Source organism: Pinus tabuliformis, chromosome 9 (assembly GCF_031772625.1).
Source record: "Pinus tabuliformis cultivar Carrire ecotype Pingquan chromosome 9, CPIR1, whole genome shotgun sequence".
Classification (NCBI taxonomy): Eukaryota; Viridiplantae; Streptophyta; class Pinopsida; order Pinales; family Pinaceae; genus Pinus; species Pinus tabuliformis.
The window spans coordinates 1,106,766,127-1,106,777,897 of NC_142307.1; positions in this window are offsets into that span (position 1 = coordinate 1,106,766,127).

Consider the following 11,771-nt stretch of genomic DNA (forward strand, 5'->3'; position numbering starts at 1 on the left):
TTCAAGGTCTTTGGTTGAGGCCAATCCTGCATTGCCTGGATATTTTTGGGGTCCACCCTGACACCTTCATGCCCCACAATGTGGCCCAAATACTCAACTTCTTCCATGCCAAAAGAACACTTGGACATCTTGACAAATAGTTTATGCTTCCGGAGTAGTTGCAAGAGTAGATCTACATGTTGAAGATGTGTGGCCCAGGTGTGGCTGTAGATGAGGATGTCATCAAAGAAAACAAGGACAAATTTTTTGAGATATGGTTTGAGCAGGTGGTTCATGAGGCTCTGAAAAGTGGATGAGGCATTACAAGGACCAAATGGCAAGACCAAGAACTCATAATGGCCTTCATGAGTTCAGAAAGCAGTCTTTGGAATGTCTACTTATTTCATGCGAATTTGGTGATATCCCAAGTGAAAGTCGAGCTTAGTAAAGAATTGAGCCCCATTCAGTTCATCCAGCAAATCATCGAAAACCGGGATGGGAAATTTATCTTTGACCATCAACTTGTTGAGGGCCCTGAAGTCTGCACACATACCCCATTCCCCATCTTTCTTCAACACCATGACCATAGGCGATGAATAAGGAATAATGCTAGGACGAATGATCCCTACTTCCAAGAGTTCCTTGATCCTTTTTTCAATTTCATTCTTTTGGGCGAACATATATCTATATGGGTGCACATTTGGTGGTTGGGCCCCTGGGACCAAAGTAATGTTATTATCATGTTCCCCTCTTAAGGGTGGAAGCTCGTGAGGCTTGTCAAAGATTGGCGAATGGTTGTTTAAGATCTGTTGCATCTCAGGATGAATATGAAGAGAAGTGGGTTTGAAGGACTGGATGGCATTAAATTGGGCTATAACTCCATGGTGGCCCCTTTTTAACAATTTTTCCATCCTATGTGAGCTAATGACAGAGAGATCACGTGCTTGGAGTCCGTGGAGGGTATGTGTGTGGTTGTTCTACTTAAAGCTCATATATAACTCCTTGAAATCCATTGTGATTGGGCAAAGTGTGCGGAGCCATTCAACACCCAAGACAATGTCACACCCTTCCATGTGTATGGCAAACATGTGGGTCTTTAACCGATAATCCCCCACTTGAAGCTTGACATTTTCCTCGTGGCCTTCACATTTCATTATCCCCCCATCAGCAATTTGGACCTGGAAGTTAGAGACTGCTCTGACAAAACAATGCACTACTTCTGTGACTCTTTGATGGATAAAGTTATGCGTACTGCCACTACCAATCAAGATTACTATAGGGTGATGCTTAATAAAACCTCTGATTTTGAGAGTTTGGGAAGAAGAAATCCTTGCCAAAGCATGAAGTGAGATAACTGGTTCTTCAGGTACATTTTCCACCTGGTTGTCCTCATCTTCCTCCTTTGGTTCTTCAAGTGGTGGGGCTTCCTCCAATGAACTGTGATGCGTAGCATCAATTTGAAGGAATTTGGGCTCCTTGCATTTATGCCTGAGGGAGTATTTCTCATCACAGTAGTAACACAATCCTTGCTTTCTTCTTTCTACCGTTTCCGCTGGTGACAGCTTTTGAACCTTGAGTGTTTGGGTAGTGCTTTGAGCCTGGGTGGGGTGACCCTTGGCTATGAAATTTGGGCGATTGGACTGGGCCGCTAATGCACGTTCTACTTCACGAGCTATCTTGCAAGCATCCATCCACGAGGTTGGGTGTTGCAGTCGGACGTGGGCTTGTATGGTTTCTTTAAGACCACTGACAAAACATTCCAAGTATAACTGATAGTGTAGACCTCCTGTGTGGAAGGCTAAGGCTTCAAAGTCTGTAATATATTTGTTCACTATTCCTGTCTATCGGAGCTTAGTGAGACAACCCAAAAAGTTAGATTCATGGTTAAAGCAATCCGTAAGAGCTTTTGCGAATGTCTACCAAGTCATGGGCCTTCCATAGCAATGTTGATGCCACTGCCACCATTGCCATCTTTCATTGTCCAAGTACATGCTACCCACACTAAGCTGAGTTGCATCATCTCTGATGTCATTCAGTGTGAAATATTGCTCCATTTGTGCTAGCCACGTGGTGTTATGAGAGCCATCAAATTTATACATGTCCAGCTTGGGTGGTCGCGTCTGGGATTGTTGGTGGTTGCCAAAGAGGTGAAGAGAATGGCTAGACTAGTCCTCAATGTTTTCATTGAAAGCATATGCCTCTGAGTGTTCTCCAATTTTCCCTTTGTGAGTGTGTCAGCTAAGGTCTTGAGCGACGTCAGTACTGCATCCAACTTTGTTTCAAGGGTGTTGATCTTCTCATTGGCCATAGCTTGAGCTCTAGTTTGTACCATGCACCAATTCGGTGCACTTAAAATTTGAGATTACCTGAAATTTTTGACGCTAACAAGTGAATGGTACCACCTTGCTCAGCTCGTTGACCTAATTCTTATGGGCTAAGTCTCCTATAAGCGTCCCGGGAGGGTCTTAGACTTCTTTTTTTTTACTCTGAAAGGAGTTTTACTCCTCGCTTAGGAATATTGCAGTAGCTAAATCCTAGAAAAGTCAATTCTGCCCAATGTCCTACGAGAATCACGCCCAGGTATAGGGGCCCACACAAATAGTCTGATCTGTCGGCTAACCCTCAACTGCAGAGTATGAGTAGGAATGTGGCAGTGATCGAACCCCTGCTGCTAGATCTGAATGGCAGATCTGATTGTGGCGACTGCTACCGAACCCAACGGCTAGATCTGAATGCGGATCTGATAAATCTCATTGGCAGATCTGATAGATCTGAATGGCGAAACTAATTGTTGCGGCTGTGACAGAACCCCACCTGCTAGATCTGATCTGGTAAAGATGATGCGTGATCTAGAGAGAGACCCAAGAACTATGGTCACAAGGAGTGTCAGGTGCTACAGATCACAATATACTTAAGGGTATGATAGTAGTACTCGGCCAAATATTTCAGGGCACTAACCAAGGAGGATCAACCGTACCCTTAGTCGTACAACCCGACTACCCTATCGTACGCGTGAGTAATATCCCCGAGTGTTGTTCTTAGTGTACTGTAGTTGCAAGACGGCTAACGGTTTATCTATGGCAAGGTTTCAAGAGAGCCTAGGGGGCTTCTGATATATCCAGAGGGTACCTGGAAGACAGTCTGTGTGCGGTTCTGTCTAATGCACTACTACTCGAAAGGGTACCCACAGGGGTTACAAGGGAGTACAACAAGCGTGACCACCTCTTGTATTTCCTACGTGCATGCCTCCCCAAATCCGTAGGTTTATGCGCTCAACGACAGATCCCATGGTTTAAAGACACCGAAACACGTCTCTAGCCAATTTATTTTTTTGCTAAAAATGGAGATCCCACCGGCCCTGGAAAGTGCTTTGATACCACTTTTTATGCTCTTGACCTGTGATAAGATACCAGTACACCCAATATGCGAAGAAATATTACCCAGAACACAGAACAATAAGAAATAACAACAAGTATTTTATTATTCAGAAAGGAAAGCAATGCTCACTTGCCTCTTCGATGGGGCAACCTCCAATAGAGCTGGGTTCAATTACAAAATAAGACAGGATGCTCCTCGAGGGGAGTCTCTATCCTTTATATAGGATTCATACATGTAATACCATGGTTCTTATTAATACCATCTATCAATACCATGGCCCATTTGCAACTAATTGTGGTCCCTTCTTTAAATGTGGGTCAACCACTTACAATTATTAATATGGGATTTATTGACTCTTTACTTAACTATAACTATGACTTGATCCTATTACATAAATAAGGGGGTTAGGGTTGGACCCTAACACAATCAATATGAGTATATCACTCTTTTATAATGAAGATTTAACTAAGAATAGAATTTGGAAAGGAAATATAACACTCAAATGAAAATCATAGGTATCTGTACCAATGGTATTTATTGCATAGTGGTTTTGGGTCTGAGGTATGGACCTTACCGTATTATGTAAAATTATCAAACATGACTATAATTTCAATTGAGGTTCCCTATTGAGGTTGGAAAACTAGTATAACTGCCCTTTTTGTGAGCATTAACTGTAGTAATAGAGGAAAAAAGTAATAAAATTATTACAGGCCCATTGGTTACATAAAGGAGGGATTGAGGCACCTCCCATAGTTAATCAATTGAACAACTTTAGAGAATAGGAGAAAACACAACAACTAGATCTGGTGGTTGAGGAGTCACTCTCCCCTCAAGACAACCGACATAAAGAATTTGCAAAAACTACAGGAATCTAAGAGATAACTTCTGCTTGAGGAAGTGAATTATAAACTGCGCTAACATATAGAAGTGGTAATTTAACATCTAAGGGAAGTTGTTAACCCCAACATTATAGCATGATAAAAAGAATGAAAATACTTTTTTTATTTTCCTTGCTTTTTTTAACTCAAGAAAAAGAAGAAAATAGTTGTCCATGTGCAAAACTGGAAGAGGGGGAAACTAATAGTGAACCAGTATGTAATATAAAGTGAATTATTCTAGAATCATTAGGACACCATAGGCACAATATATCATCACAGAAATAATATTTCATCACAGAAATAACATATCATCATAGAAAGAGGGATAGAGCATGAAGGAAATATATTATATTGATGTTAATACAACCCCATTAACAACATCATATGAAATGAATGTACTATAAACAAAGTCTGTTGAGTTAACATAGGCCCAAGGGCTTGCATTTAGTCCTAACAAAATCAACCAATCATCTAAACTCAATTACCAAAAACAGAGTGGAACCAGTCATGGAAGCATAGTTCCAAATTACAAGAAAAGGTTGGTCATGAACCGCCATGCGAATATCATAGAAAAGCGTAAACTGGGAAAATTTATGTAGCAACATAGGTAGCGGTTGCATCTGGCCATGAGGGTTTTCAACGAAAATGTTGAACCTTGCTACTGGTAGCGAATGTAAACAAAAAGTTTTTTTTATAGAAATTTGTGGTCCCAAAATTTTAGCGAGACAAAGAAGGTTCCACCGACCTAGAGAAGAATTCAGGATGACACATAAGTAACTGAGGAATGAGCCCTATTAGCTAGTGCACTTAAATTATATGCTATTGAGATATGGGTACCTGTGTCAGAGAGCATACAAAAAAAAACAATAAGAACAGAGTCCCCGAATGAACAAGGGGTAAAGTCTAGTAATTAAATAAATCATTAAAGGAGCTAAAATAAGAATTTGTAACCACGTTACTTGCTGGAAAATACGGGAAGAGGAGATAATGCTTGGAGTCGTCTTTGGACATGCCCAGAACAAGAAAATAAAGGGTTATTATGAAAACCATGCACTAGGAAACTATTCTTATACAAAAACTATGGAGCCAAAGAATACAAATTGGTACCTGGATGCCTGGTGTAATGAAATTCATGACCCATTTATGAACACCAGCGATGAGGCCACACCAACATGGGCCACTAGTTTCATTCCCTTACAATTTATATACACTGTGTAAATCACATCCCTGGAAAATAGAACCCAAAGAATGGAACAAAAAAGAGAACCGTCATTATAAAAATTTGAAGGGATTAATGCACAACAAGTAAAAACCAAAGGAAAAGGAAATACCTATAGTCGTTGTCATTCTCAACCTTATGCCACCATGGAACCTGCTAAGAAAACTGTGTGAACATGTACTCAGATATCCAGTGAAAAGGGAGGGAATTTTACTGTAAGCGGTTGAGTATGATAGAGGGAGATACAATGGCATCCATATGGCAGCCCAGGGCAAACAAAACAAGGGCATCAGTTTGGCGTTTTTCCAGAAACCAGGCAGAGTAGCTATGCAAGTCCTCACCCTGAACATGGAGGCCGAATGGTAAAATGTAAGGCAAGGCTAGGGTAACAAAATGAATTAGGGTTGCAAGTTTAGCTACAACGTTGATTGTTAGTGGAACACATCGCCACCGGTGAACAATTAGCAAGAAAACCCTGATGCATCACATGGGTGGCCCACCTCATCACGTGAAGAGGGTGTCATGGAAGACTGATACTGGCTCGATTGGTAAGATACAGGTGGGACAAAGGGGTCCGCAGGTAAAACAAGAGTGTCAGGTATTTTGAGTAATCCATATGACCATGGAGGGGAGGCGCAAACATATATTTTAAGAAACATAGCCATTAGTGCTAATTAAAGACGTCCTAAGTAAGAGCATATATCATTTGAGGGGTTAACCAAAAATTATAACATGTATAGCATAAAAGAAGCATTGCAATATGTGAAACCTTCGAATTATATCCACACTGACCTCCAAGCTTAGCAAAGAGGTGTGTGAACCTAGGAGGAATCATGGTAAGTGTTATATCATGGTGGCAACCTTAGGATAATTGTGAACCAATTATACAAACACATAAAGTGGAGTCGATCTTACTTCCATAAGGCATATAGGTAAAACCTAAGATAGTTGGAGTAATGCTGGAAGAGGATGTGTGACTTTACGACAATAAATGAGTTACTGTTATAGATAAGTTCATTTTGTCTAGAATGTTAATGCAAATAAATTAAGTTATTCTTTGGAAAAAAATAAAATTGGTTATGTTGTTTTTGAGAGGGGAGATATGACAATACAAGATTTGTACCTCCCAATCAAAGAAATGCAAACTGGATCTTTGCCTCATCCTCTTTGATCTATTGTATTCTAAAATATAATTCAATCTATCTTATCCAATTGTTTATCTTTTCTGCATTAGATTCTCCATTAAACATGGGGAAATCAAATTTTACATCCAACTTAACAAAAAGGATTTTTAGAAGTATTTCTATGTTGATTAATAGAATGGTGGAAATAAGATGAAGAAGTGGAACATTCACTTCAAGATGGAGATGGAGGCTCAAGAGGTTCTCCTCCATTTCCTTGATTTACCGAAGCATTGTCCTCTACTTTCTCTTTCTTGTTTTCCTTTTTTACCGCTCTCTCCTCATATTCTGCAAATAGTGTATCTACCTTATTTTTCATGTTGTAGAAGGAATTTTCAAAATATTTCTCATTCTCACTACGAGAGTCATCATCTACCATTTTCCTTATTCATTTTGTATGTCGAATATCTAGGTCAAAAGACTTAAGTTTTCCTTCACCCTTTTTGAGATTTAGCCTTATTCACACTCGTAATTCACATCAACAAGAAAATTGCTTTGATACCAAACTTGATTTGGTATGCCTTTGATACCAGCATGATCCAAGATCTTTTCTTTCTTTTATTTTAGAAAAATTGCATGCATGATCATGTAAAAGTCATGTATGAAAATACTTAAATAAATAAAAAAACATAAATGAGACCATAAAGACAACACACACACAAATTTTATAATAGATTTCATCCAATGTGGACTACGTCTCCGAGCCCTACTTCAATACAGGGGGAGACCACTTCATTCATCTCAACAAAAATTAAAATGAGTACATGGAAAAATACATCTTTATACCTCCAATCTTGGGAGTGACTTGAAGTTCCATTTCTCAAAACATAATAATCACAACACTAGCAGGTATGTCTCATCCTTCTGAGACTTTTGACTATAAACATGAGCCACTTTTGAAAAGTGTATTGCTGTCTCAAACTTCGTGTCTAGCAATTAATAAAAAATGTGAGCTTCTGCCATGACTCTTGATATCCACTACCCATATGCAAAAATAAATTGTTCCCTTGAAATCCTTGTGAAATTATAGTTAAAATGAGTATAAACTCATCTATATTCTGCCACTCTCATACCTGGACCCCACAGAGAATCTTCAAGATTCCTCAATAGCATCTAAAAAGAATATTTTAGGGAATATTCCCCTAGAATATTATTTTTCAAAATCCCTGCCCATGCCAAGGTTCCACCCTCTTGGTTATGGTTCTACTTCCTCTCAATTCTGTCCGTTAGCCTCTGCTCACAGCTTCGCTCCGTGACCCCTCCATCAGTCTGTTTATTAATGAAATTATAAGTTTATATACCACTAGGTGGTGGAAATTCCAACATCCCCCCACTTAGCACATTGGTTGGTTGGGAGGTCAGGGGTTCCAACCCTGCCGACCACATATTTATAACACAAACAACATATAGTTGGACTATCTATTGAAAACTTGATCGTCAAGTTGTATAACCATTCACGGATCTTTTTGTTACAACTTCTCATAGGATATATGTATATGTATATATATATATATATATATATATATATATATATATATACATATACATATATCCTATGAGAAGTTGTAACAAAAAGATCCGTGAATGGTTATACAACTTGACGATCAAGCTTTCAATATATATATATATTACCATGTAACCACTATTACAACATGTCATATGTCTATTGCAACGCTAACCATCATATGTTATATTAATCATTTTTGTTAAAACAAACCATAACTGTTGACTGTTACAGTTGGGTTAGAACTACGCATTTTGTCGTGTCATCACCAAACTATGTATTATTGGTTATATTATATCATCTCTACACCATAAATCAGTTGCCAACATTCATTGTAACCGTTTCCTATAATTGTGACTGCAGATAAAAACTATTTATAGACTGCCATATTAAATCAGTTAAACCGTCGAGCCATTTTTGGCCGAAATTTTTCCACTTTTTATTGGTCAAACTGCCAACCATTTGTATAATTGTTACATATATACAACATATAATTTAAAACTCCCACTATTATGTATATGTATTAAGCCAATTTCTGACAGTTGAACAATTAACCACTGAACGAATTTAAGTATATGTGTTTTGTTATAGCAGTTTCCATTTAATTTAAACTGTGGGATGCTAGTTAGATTTAGTTTCCATTTAATTTGAAACCTTCCACCAAATACATAACTGCCACAAATTTTATTCAGTTGGGTTGGACCAACTGGACACCAATAGGGTGCTAAGTGGGACAATCTGATTGGGCCACATGGCCTCCTATTATTGGGCCACTTAATGACACTAAATTTAGTGAGGTGCTACCATATTTGGTGGTGCTCCTAACTTTAACCCTAACTAAAACCTTCACCACATTCAGTGAGACTCTGCCAACTTTATCTACTAATTTGGTTGGAGTTTCAATTTGGCATTACTCCAAAATTAACTAGCGTTCTACTAAATTATGTTTTCTAGCAAAGTTTGACTAAAGATTTTGATAAGGATAACTTCTACATACGAACTCGGATTGAGGAACTGTTTTCACCTTTGGAAAAATACAATGGGTTCTTTGATCTAGACTTAGCTTCACTGCAATCTGAGAACTTTTATTTTTGTGCCATTAGGGATCCACCTAGATCAGTAACCTTCAATATTCCTAAATTTCCTATTAGCGAGATTCTAAATACCGAACTAGACATATTCCAAAGAAAATATATCTTTCTCTATAGGAGCGTGTATAATTTTTCCGATGGTTTCCGAGGAGTCATAAAGATTCTTAAGATAGTTATTCCAATCCTTTAAGAGGATCAAGTTATCTTCTTTCATTTTCCAAACAATAATATTCCTCCAGATTTTTCTAGGCTCAACTTTAGAGAGGTGAAGAAGACACTCATCCCTCTTATTCATATATACCACATTTTTTTTACTTTTGATAAGATCTTTACAAACACTTATTTTTTCAAGCTTTATAGTTTCTCTAGGAGCATCTCTAATCACTTTCCTAGAAAACATATAATCCTTATCATACCAAGGATTGGAAGTTCTATTTTTCTTTTTATATGAAACCTCGATAGAGAATTCGTTAATGGTAGTGGGGAGGGTTTTGTTGGTTGCTAATTTTTCCTATTCTTACCCACCTTTTTATCCCTTTCTTGAACTCATTTCATGCCCTTGTTGGTCGATTTGCATTCTAAACAACAAAGGTACACATATTGTCATGCCTTTGTGAATTTTTGATCAATGAAGCACAGTCATAGGGGATTATTTCCTAAAGAGACTTGCTAACTTAAGTTTTCATGCATATTTGAAGGAATGATGATCCAATGCATGATTCAACTTATGATGGCTATTGAGCTGGCAATGCTATCTTTGGATATCAATTGCAATGGTGAATCAACCTATCGACCAACACAAGTGATATCTTTGAATTATGTTGTATCTCAAGAAACCGTTATGTATTTGCACACGGACAACTTCCATAATCTTAGGCATTTTTAGTTGATTAATGAAATATATAAGTAGTGATTATGGGGCTAGGAAAGCCACCACTAAGAGATATACGATATTTTTTAGTTGTAACATAGGTAGAGCTCTGTAAAGATATTTTGATTGATACAATTGTTGATCCTTTGAGTATTTTATAGATCTCGATCTCACCACAACCCTGATCAGGGAGTTGGGCCCACTCTCCTCACCAAGCTCTATTGGATTAGATGTGTGCTTAGGTTTATTTTCTCCTATGTTGTCTCTTTGATGTGTAATGATTTCAGTGTGTTGTTGTGAATCTTAACTTGTTGTTACTCTCATTTATTGTTACAATTATAACTTGTTGTTACACATTGTTATGTTATGATTAAAGGTTAAATGTTAGGTAGGGAAACTGTGGCCTGCATATACCTTGCATGATAGCCTTGAAATAACCAGTTGAGCCCCTAGTTGACAAGTAATGTGAAAATGGGTGAATTGCATGATTCATATCTGAACATCAACATTTTGGCGCCATTGTCGGGGAGGTTATCGAAGGCACGAAATTACAACTAGTATTGACCATAGGACCACTCTGTCATCCTAAGGGGGGATGTTTTTCACCCTGATCTAGGTCTTGAGCATTAGATTGTTTGTTTCTTTCATTGGAACAATTATCTAGTCATGGGAAGGGAAGTTTTTTTCACCATGTTTCAGGTCCTGAGCTTAGAGTTTTGTGGTTGGTTTTCTTTCCTTCTTTTTCTTTCTTTTTATGGGCCACTCTCTCATCCTGGGGAGGGAATTTTTCACCTTGCTCTAGGTCCTGAGCTTTCAATTTACTTGAATGTCTTCCTTTTATTTTCTGATTGAATGAACAGAGATACAAATAAAAGGGGTAGAGGAAGACCCCCAAAAAGAGGAAAGAAAGATCTGGGTAGAAATACCTATATCCAAAGAATCATTTCAAGAGCTGAATCAGGAGCATCATTGTGAGATGCTATTAGGGTTATATCTCATATGAGATATGGATGGTATTTAGTTTCACAACTAGAACCTCCCCCGATAATAGAAGAACAATTCAGGGAAGAAGAAGAAGTAAGAAGAGGATCAAGAGAATTGAACACCATGAATTCTTCACTGCACCATTTGATCAAGGGAGTGCTATTAAGAAGACTAAGGATAATTTTAGGGGCGAATGTTCGCCCTTTGGCGAGATTAAGGGGTTTTAAATTTTTAGTGGGCAAATATTTTGTATCATAGTACATTTTTACAAATCACCTCAAATAGCCGACCTTATTTTAAGGGAGAGGGTAAAAAAGGTAAATTTAGCCCTTGAAATTAGGACTTACAACCTTCCATTCGCCCATTTTCAAGAATAGGTTGTATTTAAGTGAATCCATTCGCCCATTTTCAAGAATAGGTTTTATTTAAGTGAATCCTATAGGCCAAATACCATATTTATAAAAGAGGTATGGTAAATTAATAAAAATATAAATAAATGAGAGGTATGATAAATAAATACAATTGTTGATCCTTTGAGTATTTTATAGATCTCGATCTCACCACAATTGTTGAACCAGTCATGGAAGCAATGTTCCAAATTACAAGAAAAGGCTGGTCATGAACCGCCATGCGAATCTCATAGCAGAGCGTAAGCTGGAAAAATTTATGTAGCAACATAGGTAGCG